Below are 19,088 nucleotides of genomic sequence, written 5' to 3'. Positions count from 1 at the left end.
TGTCTTGGTCACGCCTTCGGGCATTTGTTCTAAAGGTTCCCTGCATGTCTAAGAACCCTGTACTGCCTCCCAGGTACACATATACCTCAGCCCCTACAACTGAGGCTTCCCCCTGGTCAGCACCAGCCCTCAGTTGTGACAGTAAGCACTGACCCAATGGATCCGGCCGGAGACCAGGTCCAAGCGACCAGGCAGATGGAAGAACTTGCAGCCTGCCTTGAACGTCAGGAGACTGCACAGGGCCATGTGATCCGCTGTCTCCAGGACCTCTCCTCTCGGCTGGATGGAATACAAGTAACCCTCTGTGGTTCAGGGGCGTCCAGTGTGCCGACTGCAGTACCTTTGGTGGTATCCCCACCCACCATTCCTGTTTCTGCTCCTTGTCTCCATTTACCGACACCTGCCAAGTTTGATGGTTCCCCAAAAGCCTGTCGGGGTTTCCTAAAGCAGTGTGAGATATATTTCGAGTTACAACCTGGCAGTTTCCCAACTGACCGCACCAAGGTTGCTTACATCATCTCCCTCCTCAGTGGCTCCGCCCTCGATTGGGCATCACCTCTATGGGAGAAGTCTGATGCCATGCTCTCTTCATACACAGATTTCATGGCAACCTTCAGGTGCATCTTTGACGAACCCTCAGCCTCCTCCGATATCCTCCGGCTACGTCAGGGGACACAAACAGTCGGTAAATATCTGGTACAGTACCAGATCCTAGCGTCCAAACTTTCCTGGAATGATGACGCTCTTTACTCAGCCCAAGAAGGGGCGTCTGTGTCTACAGCCCAAGAAGGGGCATCTGTTTCTGCAGCCCAAGAAGGGGCATCTGTTTCTACAACCCCAGGAGGGGTATCCAATGTTCAAGCTCTAGTAGGGGCATATGAGTCTTCTCAAAAAGGAGTTTCTGATCTGTCAACCCCAGGAGGGGTGCTGGAGAAAAAACCCTGAGAGAGGTGTCTGATTCGTCAACCCCAGGAGGGGTCACCAAAGTTTCAGCCCCAAGGGAAGTATCCAGAGCCAAGTTCCCAGATGGAAATTTTTGTGCTACAGATGCAGTTATGAACTCCAGTTTGCCGTCTTCAGAGAGCACCACCCTGTTGGCATCCAGCATGGACCATGTCCAGGATGGTCTAACTGAACACTCGGATACAACTCATTCCAGTTCTAACCGGATTCTGACTCCTTCAGTTCCAGCCGATTCCGATATCTCTGGACCCAATCCGGTTCCATCCGTAGGTCCAAAGACTCCTTCAGTTCCAGCTGATTCGAATGTCAATCCAAAGACTCCTCCGGTCCCAGCCGGTTCAAGCTTTTCCGGACCCAATCCGGTCCCATCCGTTTGTCCGGATCAGCCTCCTTCGGTTCCAGCCGACTCCAGTACCTTCGGATCTAATCCTGCCCTATCCGTCGGTCTAAAGACTCCGCCGGTCTCAGCCGGTTCAAGTTTGTCTGGACTCAATCTGGTCTCATCCATAAGTGCGTTACAGTCTCATCTGGTTCCAGCCAGTTCAAGTTCATCAGGATTCAATCTAGATTCTTCCGTTTGTTCAGGTAAAGAATTTATAAGAAGTGTCCTGGGGCCACTCCTAAAGGAGGGGGTGCTGTCACGATCCAGGTAATTCCTTATCAGTATTTACCTTCCAAATGCCTCCTGAGACTGTCCCAGCGTTCCAAGCCTGGATTCCATCTGCACTGTCTGTGTGCAGCACGCTGCATCTCTGTCTCTAATCTCTTTACTGTGATTCTGGCAGCTTCATGGTTAAAGCTCACATGCAAGTTACAAACAGTCTTTCCCTCCAAATTCAAACATGGGCGCAGCCATGTTTGTTTTCATCACATGTTACTTTTCAGCCAATCAGCTGCACTCTGGTTTCTACCTAATTACCCAGCAGCTGCACTCTAGACTCTGCTTAATCAGCCAGCCAATCCCTGTTTCCCAGCTGGTATAAATATCTTGTTCCTGGGCTGGAAAGTTAGTCAGTGCTTCAATTGTCTACAGTGATTCCAGTGTGCAGTTCTTCCATGGACTTTCTCTGCAGTACAGCCTGACTCTGCAGTGTCTACATTGCACTCTGTGACTGGCAGTTACCCGAGACCGGCTTCCAGCTTCTAGCTTCCAGCGGTGCTCTGCCCTGCCAGTAACCATCGGTGTTTCACCATCGATCTCCAGTGACCATCGGTGTTTCACCATCGATCTCCAGTGACCATCGATGTTCCGCCATCGATCCCAAGTCACCATCGGTGTTCCGCCATCGATCCCAAGTCTCCATCGGTGTTCCGCCATCGATCCCAAGTCTCCATCGGTGTTCCGCCATCGATCCCAAGTCTCCATCGGTGTTCCGCCATCGATCCCAAGTCTCCATCGGTGTTCCGCCATCGATCCCAAGTCTCCATCGGTGTTCCGCCATCGATCCCCAGTAACCATCGGTGTTCCGCCATCGATCCCAAGTCTCCAACGGTGTTCCGCCATCGATCCCCAGTAACCATCAGTGTTCCGTCATTGATCCCAAGTCACCATCGGTGTTCCGCCATCGATCCCAAGTCACCATCGGTGTTCCGCCATCGATCCCAAGTCTCCATCGGTGTTCCGCCATCGATCCCAAGTCTCCATCGGTGTTCCGCCATCGATCTCCAGTAACCATCGGTGTTCCGCCATCGATCCCAAAGTAACCATCGGTGTTCCGTCATAGATTCCAAGTCACCATCGGTGTTCCGTCATCGATCCCAAGTATTTCTCTGAACTGTGATTCCTGTTACCTGTACCAAGTCATCAGTATTCCTCTGAACTGTGTTTAATAAACCTTTGAACTTTCCTTCGTTGTCTTGGTCACGCCTTCGGGCATTTGTTCTAAAGGTTCCCTGCATGTCTAAGAACCCTGTACTGCCTCCCAGGTACACATATACCTCAGCCCCTACAACTGAGGCTTCCCCCTGGTCAGCACCAGCCCTCAGTTGTGACAGTAAGCACTGACCCAATGGATCCGGCCGGAGACCAGGTCCAAGCGACCAGGCAGATGGAAGAACTTGCAGCCTGCCTTGAACGTCAGGAGACTGCACAGGGCCATGTGATCCGCTGTCTCCAGGACCTCTCCTCTCGGCTGGATGGAATACAAGTAACCCTCTGTGGTTCAGGGGCGTCCAGTGTGCCGACTGCAGTACCTTTGGTGGTATCCCCACCCACCATTCCTGTTTCTGCTCCTTGTCTCCATTTACCGACACCTGCCAAGTTTGATGGTTCCCCAAAAGCCTGTCGGGGTTTCCTAAAGCAGTGTGAGATATATTTCGAGTTACAACCTGGCAGTTTCCCAACTGACCGCACCAAGGTTGCTTACATCATCTCCCTCCTCAGTGGCTCTGCCCTCGATTGGGCATCACCTCTATGGGAGAAGTCTGATGCCATGCTCTCTTCATACCCAGATTTCATGGCAACCTTCAGGTGCATCTTTGACGAACCCTCAGCCTCCTCCGATATCCTCCGGCTACGTCAGGGGACACAAACAGTCGGTAAATATCTGGTACAGTACCAGATCCTAGCGTCCAAACTTTCCTGGAATGATGACGCTCTTTACTCAGCCCAAGAAGGGGCGTCTGTGTCTACAGCCCAAGAAGGGGCATCTGTTTCTGCAGCCCAAGAAGGGGCATCTGTTTCTACAACCCCAGGAGGGGTATCCAATGTTCAAGCTCTAGTAGGGGCATATGAGTCTTCTCAAAAAGGAGTTTCTGATCTGTCAACCCCAGGAGGGGTGCTGGAGAAAAAACCCTGAGAGAGGTGTCTGATTCGTCAACCCCAGGAGGGGTCACCAAAGTTTCAGCCCCAAGGGAAGTATCCAGAGCCAAGTTCCCAGATGGAAATTTTTGTGCTACAGATGCAGTTATGAACTCCAGTTTGCCGTCTTCAGAGAGCACCACCCTGTTGGCATCCAGCATGGACCATGTCCAGGATGGTCTAACTGAACACTCGGATACAACTCATTCCAGTTCTAACCGGATTCTGACTCCTTCAGTTCCAGCCGATTCCGATATCTCTGGACCCAATCCGGTTCCATCCGTAGGTCCAAAGACTCCTTCAGTTCCAGCTGATTCGAATGTCAATCCAAAGACTCCTCCGGTCCCAGCCGGTTCAAGCTTTTCCGGACCCAATCCGGCCCCATCCGTTTGTCCGGATCAGCCTCCTTCGGTTCCAGCCGACTCCAGTACCTTCGGATCTAATCCTGCCCTATCCGTCGGTCTAAAGACTCTGCCGGTCTCAGCCGGTTCAAGTTTGTCTGGACTCAATCTGGTCTCATCCATAAGTGCGTTACAGTCTCATCTGGTTCCAGCCAGTTCAAGTTCATCAGGATTCAATCTAGATTCTTCCGTTTGTTCAGGTAAAGAATTTATAAGAAGTGTCCTGGGGCCACTCCTAAAGGAGGGGGTGCTGTCACGATCCAGGTAATTCCTTATCAGTATTTACCTTCCAAATGCCTCCTGAGACTGTCCCAGCGTTCCAAGCCTGGATTCCATCTGCACTGTCTGTGTGCAGCACGCTGCATCTCTGTCTCTAATCTCTTTACTGTGATTCTGGCAGCTTCATGGTTAAAGCTCACATGCAAGTTACAAACAGTCTTTCCCTCCAAATTCAAACATGGGCGCAGCCATGTTTGTTTTCATCACATGTTACTTTTCAGCCAATCAGCTGCACTCTGGTTTCTACCTAATTACCCAGCAGCTGCACTCTAGACTCTGCTTAATCAGCCAGCCAATCCCTGTTTCCCAGCTGGTATAAATATCTTGTTCCTGGGCTGGAAAGTTAGTCAGTGCTTCAATTGTCTACAGTGATTCCAGTGTGCAGTTCTTCCATGGACTTTCTCTGCAGTACAGCCTGACTCTGCAGTGTCTACATTGCACTCTGTGACTGGCAGTTACCCGAGACCGGCTTACAGCTTCTAGCTTCCAGCGGTGCTCTGCCCTGCCAGTAACCATCGGTGTTTCACCATCGATCTCCAGTGACCATCGGTGTTTCACCATCGATCTCCAGTGACCATCGGTGTTCCGCCATCGATCCCAAGTCACCATCGGTGTTCCGCCATCGATCCCAAGTCTCCATCGGTGTTCCGCCATCGATCCCAAGTCTCCATTGGTGTTCCGCCATCGATCCCAAGTCTCCATCGGTGTTCCGCCATCGATCCCAAGTCTCCATCGGTGTTCCGCCATCGATCCCAAGTCTCCATCGGTGTTCTGCCATCGATCCCCAGTAACCATCGGTGTTCCGCCATCGATCCCAAGTCTCCAACGGTGTTCCGCCATCGATCCCCAGTAACCATCAGTGTTCCGTCATCGATCCCAAGTCACCATCGGTGTTCCGCCATCGATCCCAAGTCACCATCGGTGTTCCGCCATCGATCCCAAGTCTCCATCGGTGTTCCGCTATCGATCCCAAGTCTCCATCGGTGTTCCGCCATCGATCTCCAGTAACCATCGGTGTTCCGCCATCGATCCCAAAGTAACCATCGGTGTTCCGTCATAGATTCCAAGTCACCATCGGTGTTCCGTCATCGATCCCAAGTATTTCTCTGAACTGTGATTCCTGTTACCTGTACCAAGTCATCAGTATTCCTCTGAACTGTGTTTAATAAACCTTTGAACTTTCCTTCGTTGTCTTGGTCACGCCTTCGGGCATTTGTTCTAAAGGTTCCCTGCATGTCTAAGAACCCTGTACTGCCTCCCAGGTACACATATACCTCAGCCCCTACAACTGAGGCTTCCCCCTGGTCAGCACCAGCCCTCAGTTGTGACAGCTGCTGCCACTAGTCATGGCCGAGACGATGAAATGCCAGCAACGTCGTCTGCCAAGGCCGATGCCCAATGTCATAGTACAGAGCATGTAAAATCCAAAACACCAAATATCAGTAAAAAAAGGACTCCAAAATCTAAAATAAAATTGTCGGAGGAGAAGCGTAAACTTGCCAATATGCCATTTACCACACGGAGTGGCAAGGAACGGCTGAGGCCCTGGCCTATGTTCATGGCTAGTGGTTCAGCTTCACATGAGGATGGAAGCACTCAGCCTCTCGCTAGAAAACTGAAAAGACTCAAGCTGGCAAAAGCACCGCAAAGAACTGTGCGTTCTTCGAAATCCCAAATCCACAAGGAGAGTCCAATTGTGTCGGTTGCGATGCCTGACCTTCCCAACACTGGACGTGAAGAGCATGCGCCTTCCACCATTTGCACGCCCCCTGCAAGTGCTGGAAGGAGCACCCGCAGTCCAGTTCCTGATAGTCAGATTGAAGATGTCAGTGTTGAAGTACACCAGGATGAGGAGGATATGGGTGTTGCTGGCGCTGGGGAGGAAATTGACCAGGAGGATTCTGATGGTGAGGTGGTTTGTTTAAGTCAGGCACCCGGGGAGACACCTGTTGTCCGTGGGAGGAATAGGGCCATTGACATGCCTGGTCAAAATACAAAAAAAATCAGCTCTTCGGTGTGGAAGTATTTCACCAGAAATGCGGACAACATTTGTCAAGCCGTGTGTTGCCTTTGTCAAGCTGTAATAAGTAGGGGTAAGGACGTTAACCACCTCGGAACATCCTCCCTTATACGTCACCTGCAGCGCATTCATCATAAGTCAGTGACAAGTTCAAAAACTTTGGGCGACAGCGGAAGCAGTCCACTGACCAGTAAATCCCTTCCTCTTGTAACCAAGTTCACGCAAACCACCCCACCAACTCCCTCAGTGTCAATTTCCTCCTTCCCCAGGAATGCCAATAGTCCTGCAGGCCATGTCACTGGCAATTCTGACGAGTCCTCTCCTGCCTGGGATTCCTCCGATGCATCCTTGCGTGTAACGCCTACTGCTGCTGGCGCTGCTGTTGTTGCTGCTGGGAGTCGATGGTCATCCCAGAGGGGAAGTCGTAAGCCCACTTTTACTACTTCCACCAAGCAATTGACTGTCCAACAGTCCTTTGCGAGGAAGATGAAATATCACAGCAGTCATCCTGTTGCAAAGCGGATAACTGAGTCCTTGACAACTATGTTGGTGTTAGACGTGCGTCCGGTATCCGCCGTTAGTTCACAGGGAACTAGACAATTTCTTGAGGTAGTGTGCCCCCGTTACCAAATACCATCTAGGTTCCACTTCTCTAGGCAGGCGATACCGAGAATGTACACGGACGTCAGAAAAAGACTCACCAGTGTCCTAAAAAATGCAGTTGTACCCAATGTCCACTTAACCACGGACATGTGGACAAGTGGAGCAGGGCAGGGTCAGGACTATATGACTGTGACAGCCCACTGGGTAGATGTATGGACGCCCGCCGCAAGAACAGCAGCGGCGGCACCAGTAGCAGCATCTCGCAAACGCCAACTCTTTCCTAGGCAGGCTACGCTTTGTATCACCGGTTTCCAGAATACGCACACAGCTGAAAACCTCTTACGGCAACTGAGGAAGATCATCGCGGAATGGCTTACCCCAATTGGACTCTCCTGTGGATTTGTGGCATCGGACAACGCCAGCAATATTGTGTGTGCATTAAATATGGGCAAATTCCAGCACGTCCCATGTTTTGCACATACCTTGAATTTGGTGGTGCAGAATTTTTAAAAAAACGACAGGGGCGTGCAAGAGATGCTGTCGGTGGCCAGAAGAATTGCGGGACACTTTCGGAGGACAGGCACCACGTACAGAAGACTGGAGCACCACCAAAAACGCCTGAACCTGCCCTGCCATCATCTGAAGCAAGAAGTGGTAACGAGGTGGAATTCAACCCTATATATGCTTCAGAGGTTGGAGGAGCAGCAAAAGGCCATTCAAGCCTATACAATTGAGCACGATATAGGAGGTGGAATGTACCTGTCTCAAGCGCAGTGGAGAATGATTTCAACGTTGTGCAAGGTTCTGCAACCTTTTGAACTTGCCACACGTGAAGTCAGTTCAGACACTGCCAGCCTGAGTCAGGTCATTCCCCTCATCAGGCTTTTGCAGAAGAAGCTGGAGGCATTGAAGGAGGAGCTAAAAGGGAGCGATTCCGCTAGGCATGTGGGACTTGTGGATGGAGCCCTTAATTCGCTTAACAAGGATTCACGGGTGGTCAATCTGTTGAAATCAGAGCACTACATTTTGGCCACCGTGCTCGATCCTAGATTTAAAACCTACCTTGGATCTCTCTTTCCGGCAGACACAAGTCTGCTGGGGTTCAAAGACCTGCTGGTGACAAAATTGTCAAGTCAAGCGGAACGCGACCTGTCAACATCTCCTCCTTCACATTCTCCCGCAACTGGGGGTGCGAGGAAAAGGCTCAGAATTCCGAGCCCACCCGCTGGCGGTGATGCAGGGCAGTCTGGAGCGACTGCTGATGCTGACATCTGGTCCGGACTGAAGGACCTGACAACGATTACGGACATGTCGTCTACTGTCACTGCATATGATTCTCTCCCCATTGAAAGAATGGTGGAGGATTATATGAGTGACCGCATCCAAGTAGGCACGTCAGACAGTCCGTACTTATACTGGCAGGAAAAAGAGGCAATTTGGAGGCCCTTGCACAAACTGGCTTTATTCTACCTAAGTTGCCCTCCCACAAGTGTGTACTCCGAAAGAGTGTTTAGTGCCGCCGCTCACCTTGTCAGCAATCGGCGTACGAGGTTACTTCCAGAAAATGTGGAGAAGATGATGTTCATTAAAATGAATTATAATCAATTCCTCCGTGGAGACATTGACCAGCAGCAATTGCCTCCACAAAGTAGTACACAGGGAGCTGAGATGGTGGATTCCAGTGGGGACGAATTGATAATCTGTGAGGAGCGGGATGTACACGGTGATATATCGGAGGATGATGATGAGGTGGACATCTTGCCTCTGTAGAGCCAGTTTGTGCAAGGAGAGATTAATTGCTTCTTTTTCGGTGGGGTCCAAACCAACCCGTCATTTCAGTCACAGTCGTGTGGCAGACCCTGTCACTGAAATGATGGGTTGGTTAAAGTGTGCATGTCCTGTTTATACAACATAAGGGTGGGAGGGCCCAAGGACAATTCCATCTTGCACCTCTTTTTTCTTTCATTTTTCTTTGCATCATGTGCTGTTTGGGGAGTGTTTTTTGGAAGGGCCATCCTGCGTGCCACTGCAGTGCCACTCCTAGATGGGCCAGGTGTTTGTGTCGGCCACTAGGGTCGCTTATCTTACTCACACAGCTACCTCATTGCGCCTCTTTTTTTCTTCTTTGCGTCATGTGCTGTTTGGGGAGTGTTTTTTGGAAGGGCCATCCTGCGTGACACTGCAGTGCCACTCCTAGATGGGCCAGGTGTTTGTGTCGGCCACTAGGGTCGCTTATCTTACTCACACAGCTACCTCATTGCGCCTCTTTTTTTCTTCTTTGCGTCATGTGCTGTTTGGGGAGTGTTTTTTGGAAGGGCCATCCTGCGTGACACTGCAGTGCCACTCCTAGATGGGCCAGGTGTTTGTGTCGGCCACTAGGGTCGCTTATCTTACTCACACAGCTACCTCATTGCGCCTCTTTTTTTCTTCTTTGCGTCATGTGCTGTTTGGGGAGTGTTTTTTGGAAGGGCCATCCTGCGTGACACTGCAGTGCCACTCCTAGATGGGCCAGGTGTTTGTGTCGGCCACTAGGGTCGCTTATCTTACTCACACAGCTACCTCATTGCGCCTCTTTTTTTCTTCTTTGCGTCATGTGCTGTTTGGGGAGTGTTTTTTGGAAGGGCCATCCTGCGTGACACTGCAGTGCCACTCCTAGATGGGCCAGGTGTTTGTGTCGGCCACTAGGGTCGCTTATCTTACTCACACAGCTACCTCATTGCGCCTCTTTTTTTCTTCTTTGCGTCATGTGCTGTTTTGGGAGTGTTTTTTGGAAGGGCCATCCTGCGTGCCACTGCAGTGCCACTCCTAGATGGGCCAGGTGTTTGTGTCGGCCACTAGGGTCGCTTATCTTACTCACACAGCTACCTCATTGCGCCTCTTTTTTTCTTCTTTGCGTCATGTGCTGTTTGGGGAGTGTTTTTTGGAAGGGCCATCCTGCGTGACACTGCAGTGCCACTCCTAGATGGGCCAGGTGTTTGTGTCGGCCACTAGGGTCGCTTATCTTACTCACACAGCTACCTCATTGCGCCTCTTTTTTTCTTCTTTGCGTCATGTGCTGTTTGGGGAGGGTTTTTTGGAAGGGCCATCCTGCGTGCCACTGCAGTGCCACTCCTAGATGGGCCAGGTGTTTGTGTCGGCCACTAGGGTCGCTTATCTTACTCACACAGCTACCTCATTGCGCCTCTTTTTTTCTTCTTTGCGTCATGTGCTGTTTGGGGAGTGTTTTTTGGAAGGGCCATCCTGCGTGACACTGCAGTGCCACTCCTAGATGGGCCAGGTGTTTGTGTCGGCCACTAGGGTCGCTTATCTTACTCACACAGCTACCTCATTGCGCCTCTTTTTTTCTTCTTTGCGTCATGTGCTGTTTGGGGAGTGTTTTTTGGAAGGGCCATCCTGCGTGCCACTGCAGTGCCACTCCTAGATGGGCCAGGTGTTTGTGTCGGCCACTAGGGTCGCTTATCTTACTCACACAGCTACCTCATTGCGCCTCTTTTTTTCTTCTTTGCGTCATGTGCTGTTTGGGGAGTGTTTTTTGGAAGGGCCATCCTGCGTGACACTGCAGTGCCACTCCTAGATGGGCCAGGTGTTTGTGTCGGCCACTAGGGTCGCTTATCTTACTCACACAGCTACCTCATTGCGCCTCTTTTTTTCTTCTTTGCGTCATGTGCTGTTTGGTGAGTGTTTTTTGGAAGGGCCATCCTGCGTGACACTGCAGTGCCACTCCTAGATGGGCCAGGTGTTTGTGTCGGCCACTAGGGTCGCTTATCTTACTCACACAGCTACCTCATTGCGCCTCTTTTTTTCTTCTTTGCGTCATGTGCTGTTTGGGGAGTGTTTTTTGGAAGGGCCATCCTGCGTGACACTGCAGTGCCACTCCTAGATGGGCCAGGTGTTTGTGTCGGCCACTAGGGTCGCTTATCTTACTCACACAGCTACCTCATTGCGCCTCTTTTTTTCTTCTTTGCGTCATGTGCTGTTTGGTGAGTGTTTTTTGGAAGGGCCATCCTGCGTGACACTGCAGTGCCACTCCTAGATGGGCCAGGTGTTTGTGTCGGCCACTAGGGTCGCTTATCTTACTCACACAGCTACCTCATTGCGCCTCTTTTTTTCTTCTTTGCGTCATGTACTGTTTGGGGAGTGTTTTTTGGAAGGGCCATCCTGCGTGACACTGCAGTGCCACTCCTAGATGGGCCAGGTGTTTGTGTCGGCCACTAGGGTCGCTTATCTTACTCACACAGCTACCTCATTGCGCCTCTTTTTTTCTTCTTTGCGTCATGTGCTGTTTGGGCAGTGTTTTTTGGAAGGGCCATCCTGCGTGACACTGCAGTGCCACTCCTAGATGGGCCAGGTGTTTGTGTCGGCCACTAGGGTCGCTTAGCTTAGTCATCCAGCGACCTCGGTGCAAATTTTAGGACTAAAAATAATATTGTGAGGTGTGAGGTGTTCAGAATAGACTGAAAATGAGTGGAAATTATGGTTTTTGAGGTTAATAATACTTTGGGATCAAAATGACCCCCAAATTCTATGATTTAAGCTGTTTTTTAGTGTTTTTTGAAAAAAACACCCGAATCCAAAACACACCCGAATCCGACAAAAAAAATTCGGTGAGGTTTTGCCAAAACGCGGTCGAACCCAAAACACGGCCGCGGAACCGAACCCAAAACCAAAACACAAAACCCGAAAAATTTCAAGTGCACATCTCTAACATTAATGCCGCACAGTATGGCTACCTTTTAAACTTTTTGTTCATTGTCAGGGGTTTCATGCTGCAAGCCGCCTCCCGTTTGGTGCCCGTGATCACTTGGGTCATTGCAACATCTCCCCAGGTGGCTCTCAGTGGCTCAGCAGCTCAGGCACTTCCAGATACCACTATTCTCCACTTTCCCGGACAGATGCTAGATGTCCAGTAGGACCTCTAGCATCTGTCTCCTCTAAGGTGGTGGACATTTTGGGTGGGACATTTTCAGCAGTATTACATGTGGTCGGCTAGACCACATGGAATACTGCTGCATACACTGGCTGCGGTGCCCAGTGCGATTGCACGGCTTGCCCGGCCCTAGAAAGAACCCTGGGGGCTGTCAACACATATAAACATGCATGTAATGTATGTAGTATATGTGCTGGCTGCCTCACTCCAGGGATCAGCAGCACTGCTGTGTTTCACTGAGCCGTTGCTGCACAGGACACAGCACTCAGCTAGTCTATACACTATAAGCCTGCCCCAGACTCTTTTTGTATCTGTTTAGCCGGGTGGTATTCATGTGACCGGCGGTCGGGAGACCGACAGTCACATGACCTTCTCCACCATCCCAACCCCTCACTATCCCGATGGTCGGCATGCCGACCAACAGGGACTATTTCCACTTGTGGGTGTCCATGACACCCATAGAGTGGGAATAGAACCCGTGGCGACCATAGGTCGCCACCGAGCCCGCAGCGTAGCGAGCCCGCAAGGGGCTTGCTGCACTCGCCCCTCCCCGACGGGATCCCGGCGTCGGTAAGCTGACTGGCGTTCTCCTGACCACCGGTCAGCCATACTACACCCGTTTAGCCATCTCCCAGTCACCATCCAAGAACGCTCAATCAGTCCTGTGACTCTGTGGGCACACAACGTGGGGCACATGCTCCATGTGGCTTTTTAGAGATTTAGAAGCATGCATAGAAGCACTGAATGCGATTTAGAAGCAGCCCCACAGCTGCTATTTAATCAGCAGTAAATCTTTTATTAAGGCTTTTAATTAGGGCTGTGTGAAATGTAAAGCCAAAGCTTTATCAGTATTGCTGGCATAACAACACTCAGATAACCCTACTGTTGACACTTTTAAAATCCCATAGAACTCCAAAATGCCTAGTCCTGGAAAGCCTTGGAAGGGTTTAAGGATTTGATACTTGTCTGTGTCATAAGTACCTTCTTTATATTAATATAATAATTTTGTTCTATAGTTCTAATTGTTCTAATTAGTTTGGGAGGCACTGATAGCAAGTGCCTCCCGTTGACAATGGGAACGGAGATAAAGCGGGGGGCGGGGCCAAGCACTGGGTTTTAAAAGCCCATTTAAAAAAGTTGAGAAAGCGGCCCTTATACAAGTGCCTCGCTGGCAGAAAAAGCACGCCTCTATCAGCGAGGCATATGTGATTGGACAGCGGATCCAGCGCTGGATCCACTGTCCAATCACCCATATGCGGCGTGGGGAAGCGGCAATGGCGACCCAGCGGATGGCAGATTGAGTCACCCGCCAGGCAGTAGAGGATGTGCGGTGGTGGCGGCGGCCGGCGCTCTCCCCTCTCCTTCAGCCGTCCCAGCCAGCGGCAGCAGCACCTGCTCTCTCCTGGATGAGGGTCCAATTACCCATATGCGGCGTGGGGAAGCGGTAACGGGATCCGGCGGATGGAAGAGCGAGTCACCCACCAGGCAGCAGAGTATGTGCGGCGGCGGCCGGCGCTCTTCCCTCTCCTCCAGCCATCCCAGCCAGCGGCAGCAGCACCTGCTCTCTCCCGGACGGGGGTCTCTGCACAGGACAAGTCTGCCCAGAACCCGGGTGAGAGAGGGGGCAGCTTGGCTGGACATGTACTGCCTGCAGGCTGTGTAAGTGCAGCAGTGCCTCCCTGGCCATTGAATTCACTGTACGTCACTGATAGAGACCCATTTGTGGCACCCCTAGAGTACTATGTGGTACCCCACTAAGCTACATGTGTTCCCACCTATGTAAATGTATATGTATAGGTCGGATAAACAAAAACAAAAATGAAAGCTGCGCTTCAAACAATGGTACAACGACAACGCCTGAGGTGGTCACTAACACCCCCAATTCAAATAAAAACAGAGTCAAATACTTGCAGTCATGCGCACCCCTAGGGTCATATGCATTAAGGAATTTTCAAGTAATAAAAACTCAAGTTCCAGATGATCCCAGATACATGGTCCTATCATTAGTGATGTGCACCGGAAATTTTTCGGGTTTTGTGTTTTGGTTTTGGATTCGGTTCCACAGCCGTGTTTTGGATTCGGACGCGTTTTGGCAAAACCTCCCTGAAATTTTTTTGGCGGATTCGGGTGTATTTTGGATTTGGGTTTTTATTTAACCCTCAAAAACAGCTTAAATCATAGAATTTGGGGGTCATTTTGATCCCATAGTATTATTAACCTCAATAACCATAATTTCCACTCATTTCCAGTCTATTCTGAACACCTCACAATATTATTTTTAGTCCTAAAATTTGCACCGAGGTCGCTGGATGGCTAAGCTAAGCGACCCAAGTGGCCAACACAAACACCTGGTCCATCCAGGAGTGGCACTGCAGTGTCAGGCAGGATGGCAGATTTAAAAAATAGTCCCCAAACAGCACATGATGCAAAGAAAAAAAGAGGTGCAATGAGGTAGCTGTGTGACTAAGCTGAGCGACCCAAGTGGCCGACACAAACGCCTGGCCCATCTAGGAGTGGGAGCAAACATAGAATAAAGAAGACTCTTTTTTGGGTGCACTCTTGTTAAATGTGTATTTATGAATAATATTAAAACATAAAGTTTTATTATGCTTAATTAAAATATTGTCCGTATCCACTCATTCTCCCCATGAAATTAATATGTATCATATATCACAAGACGGAGATACCCATAAATGTATTTGTTGGGGAAACAAGGTTACAAACGGGGTTAGTATGTCCTGGTTTAGTCTATCCCAATATAGACTGGCATGGAGGTGTAGATATAATCACCGTACACCTGTTCTCATGCCATACCAGTACAAGCAATGCTTGTTTTAATGGGACCAAAATTGGTCATGCAAAAGTAGGTATCAATTACACCGGGAGTGTGTATAACATGTATATTACCTAGTCCTGTCCTCGGCACTCAGACCCTAATGGGTGTGCCTGATATAGTGGAATAAATAATTCCTAATTAATTCTCGCCTGAGAGAGTAATCATACATCTATTCTCATACCGTATCAGTACAGGCAGCGCATGTATTGATGAGACCAAAAATAATCATGTACAAATATTCTTGCCTGAAAGAAATTATCAGGAAAAATAAATACAGGTGGGAAAGAAGAGGTAGTGGTGATACTGCTGTTGGTATTGAGTTTTAAATTGAAACAGCCTCAGATTACTACACTGGGTATTCTCTGAGGGTCACCCCTCAGATACTGACCCAGCCCATCACCGTTTTGCTTCCAAGATCAGACGAGATTGGGCTCTAGCGGTGAGGTATGATAGTAACCTGTAAATGAGGTGTTCCACTCACCAATGAGAGTGCACCTAAATGGTAGATTAAGGGAGAAGTGTGGATCTGCTGTCCCTGTTAGACCTGGGATTGCTCCCAGGAATCATGGATGAGAGTCCACGAAAATAAGGAAAGTAATGAATTCTTTGTTAGAAACACAATACACTATTCAGGCAAAATGGCAAAATTGCACATCTGTATTGTCTATGGTATGTGTTCACGGTATCACCGTATGCATGAATCGTGGAAAATGCCCTATTATGGGAGAAAATTTCATCCACACATTTTCATTTCAATTTGAACAACATATCCAATAGTATCAGAAAAAGAGGTCTCAGATACAATGTATGTAAGAATATATGACGGGTAAAGGTAATATAGTAATCAAGTACAGCATGCGTGTATCACGGCTGGAGCTATCATCTCCATTCATTGGTTACACCCGGGATAGATATGCTGTCTTAAACATCAATTAGTGTATATACCACCAAATAATCACAAAAACTGATAGAAAACATAATCATATCAAAGATGATACCGATTACCGCCCAGATCCCTGGGTCAGTTAAGGGTGATGGGTAGTATTGGTATTCTCCCGTGTAGGATCCTATTGCATGCCTTGCTCAGAGTCCTTCTTGCATATTGGATAGGAAAACGCGTTTCACCCGTAACAACGGGCTTGCTCACTTCCAATGCTGCTATTTTAGCGTTGTGCTGGGTTTAAAAACCCTGTTATTCATTAGTCAGCCAATGGCTGCTCGTTCCTAATTGAAAGTACAGCTCCCGCTGTGTTCGGCGGAAGCCGTGGTTGCGTATGTGGTTGCTTAGCAACCCAGGGAGTGTCAGCCTATCAGGGGTAACGGGGAGGTCCCACGTCCCGGACGGAAAGGGAAGCGGTTCATCTTCCGCTATATCAATGAGTGTATATCTGGTTGCTGGGCAACCTGGAGGGTTCCGGCTTGTGGGAGGTGAGGGGGAGGTCCTATTCACGGGGACGCTCAGGAAAAGGGACGCTGTGTGTGCCTGGCTCTGTTGATATCGGGCCAGACAGCTGCTTTAGCCAAAGCTAGTGTGTGAACGAGTCTGTTACCATGGTAACCATTTATGTATCATGGCCTGAAGTTTCCACTGAAGGTAGCGTCACGTTGCATGGCAACAGGGGAATAACATAAGTGAATAGAGAAAATAAAAATAAAAGGAGAGAGATAGAGGAATTGGCTGGGGTTTCACCACCCAGCTCTGGGCTAATCAGTTTTAATATTTGTAGATTAAATGTTGAAATGGTCAATTAAATGGCCTGTGTGTTGTTGACGAAATGAAATTGAAATGAAAAAAATAAATAAATAAAATAAAAATAAAAATGAAATGAGTACATATAAATTGGATATGAAATAAATCTAAGGATGTTGCATTGCTTGACTGGTTGTATTGATTTGCTAGTATGTTTCTTAAGCAGCCCGGGTTATTTATTGGTGGGGTTATGGGTATTGGTCTATCTTGACTGTGGTGGGATATGGATGGTGTGCAGGAAAACAGGGGGGGGAAAGGGGGGGGGGGAGGAGGGAGGGGAAAATTATATAGGGGGAAAAAAAATTGGCGGTGGGGGGAAAGAAAAGGGGGGGGGGGGGTTAGGGGTTTAGGGGCCGGGGGGGAGGAAATTTTTTTTGCGTGTCTAGGAGTGGGACTGCAGTTTTCTAGCGATAGGATGAGTGCTTCCATCCTCATGTGAATCTGAACCACTAGCCATGAACATAGGCCAGGGCCTCAGCCGTTCCTTGCCACTCCGTGTCGTAAATGGCATATTGGCAAGTTTATGCTTCTCATCAGACGCTTTTAATTTTGATTTTTGGGTCATTTTACTGTACTTTTGTAGTGTACTTGACGACACAGAGGTAGAGCAATGGTCTACTGTACTTTACTGCTATATATATACTGGTGGTCACAGCAAAATTCTGCACTGTCCTCCTACTATATGCTGCGCACAAGTAAAATGTAGCACAGGTATGGATGGATAGTAAACTTGATGATACAGAGTTAGGTAGAGCAGTGGACTACTGTACCGTACTGCTATATATATACTGGTGGTCAGCAAAATTCTGCACTGTCCTCCTACTATATATACTGCGCACAACTAAAATGCAGCACAGGTATGGATGGATAGTATATTTGATGACACAGAGGTAGGTAGAGCAGTGGACTACTGTACCATACTGCTATATATATACTGGGGGTCAGCAAAATTCTGCACTGTCCTCCTACTATATATACTGCGCACAACTAAAATGCAACACAGGTATGGATGAATAGTATACTTGACGACACAGAGGTAGGTAGAGCAGTGGACTACTGTACCGTACTGCTATATATATATATACTGGTGGTCAGCAAAATTCTGCACTGTCCTCCTACTATATATACTGCGCACAACTAAAATGCAGCACAGGTATGGATGGATAGTAAACTTGACGACACAGAGGTAGGTAGAGCAGTGGACTACTGTACCGTACTGCTATATATATACTTGTGGTCAGCAAAATTCTGCACTGTCCTCCTACTATATATACTGCGCACAACTAAAATGCAGCACAGGTATGGATGGATAGTATACTTGATGACACAGAGGTAGGTAGAGCAGTGGACTACTGTACCGTACTGCTATATATATACTGGTGGTCAGCAAAATTCTGCACTGTCCTCCTACTATATATACTGCGCACAACTAAAATGCAGCACAGGTATGGATGGATAGTATACTTGACAACACAGAGGTAGGTAGAGCAGTGGACTACTGTACCGTACTGCTATATATAGACTGGTGGTCAGCAAAATTCTGCACTGTCCTCCTACTATATATACTGCGCACAACTAAAATGCAGCACAGGTATGGATGGATAGTATACTTGACGACACAGAGGTAGGTAGAGCAGTGGACTACTGTACCGTACTGCTATATATATACTGTGGTCAGCAAAATTCTTCACTGTCCTCCTACTATATATACTGCGCACAACTAAAATGTAGCACAGGTATGGATGGATAGTATACTTGACGACACAGAGGTAGGTAGAGCAGTGGACTACTGTACCGTACTGCTATATATACACTGTGGTCAGCAAAATTCTGCACTGTCCTCCTACTATATATACTGCGCACAACTAAAATGCAGCACAGGTATGGATGGATAGTATACTTGACGACACAGAGGTAGGTAGAGCAGTGGACTACTGTACCGTACTGCTATATATATACTGGTGGTCAGCAAAATTCTGCACTGTCCTCCTACTATATATACTGCGCACAACTAAAATGCAGCACAGGTATGGAATGGATAGTATACTTGATGACACAGAGGTAGGTAGAGCAGTGGACTACTGTACCGTACTGCTATATATATATACTGGTGGTCAGCAAAATTCTGCACTGTCCTCCTACTATATATACTGCGCACAACTAAAATGCAGCACAGGTATGGATGGATAGTATACTTGACAACACAGAGGTAGGTAGAGCAGTGGACTACTGTACCGTACTGCTATTTATAGACTGGTGGTCAGCAAAATTCTGCACTGTCCTCCTACTATATATACTGTGCACAACTAAAATGCAGCACAGGTATGGATGGATAGTATACTTGTTGACACAGAGGTAGGTAGAGCAGTGGACTACTGTACCATACTGCTATATATATACTGGTGGTCAGCAAACTTCTGCACTGTCCTCCTACTATATATACTGCGCACAACTAAAATGCAGCACAGGTATGGATGGATAGTATACTTGACGACACAGAGGTAGGTAG

General features: G+C 48.6%; 1 pseudogene; it reads right to left on the bottom strand.

Annotated features, from left to right (window-relative positions):
• Positions 1-15,169: 15,169 nt before the first annotated feature.
• On the bottom strand, positions 15,170-15,287 carry LOC134937365 (5S ribosomal RNA; annotated as a pseudogene).
• Between the last annotated feature and the right edge of the window lie 3,801 nt (positions 15,288-19,088).

This window comes from Pseudophryne corroboree, chromosome 6 (genome assembly GCF_028390025.1).
Source record: "Pseudophryne corroboree isolate aPseCor3 chromosome 6, aPseCor3.hap2, whole genome shotgun sequence".
In the NCBI taxonomy this organism is placed as follows: Eukaryota; Metazoa; Chordata; class Amphibia; order Anura; family Myobatrachidae; genus Pseudophryne; species Pseudophryne corroboree.
The sequence above is the reverse complement of the archived record's forward strand: the minus strand, read 5'-3'. Positions and strand labels throughout refer to the sequence as shown.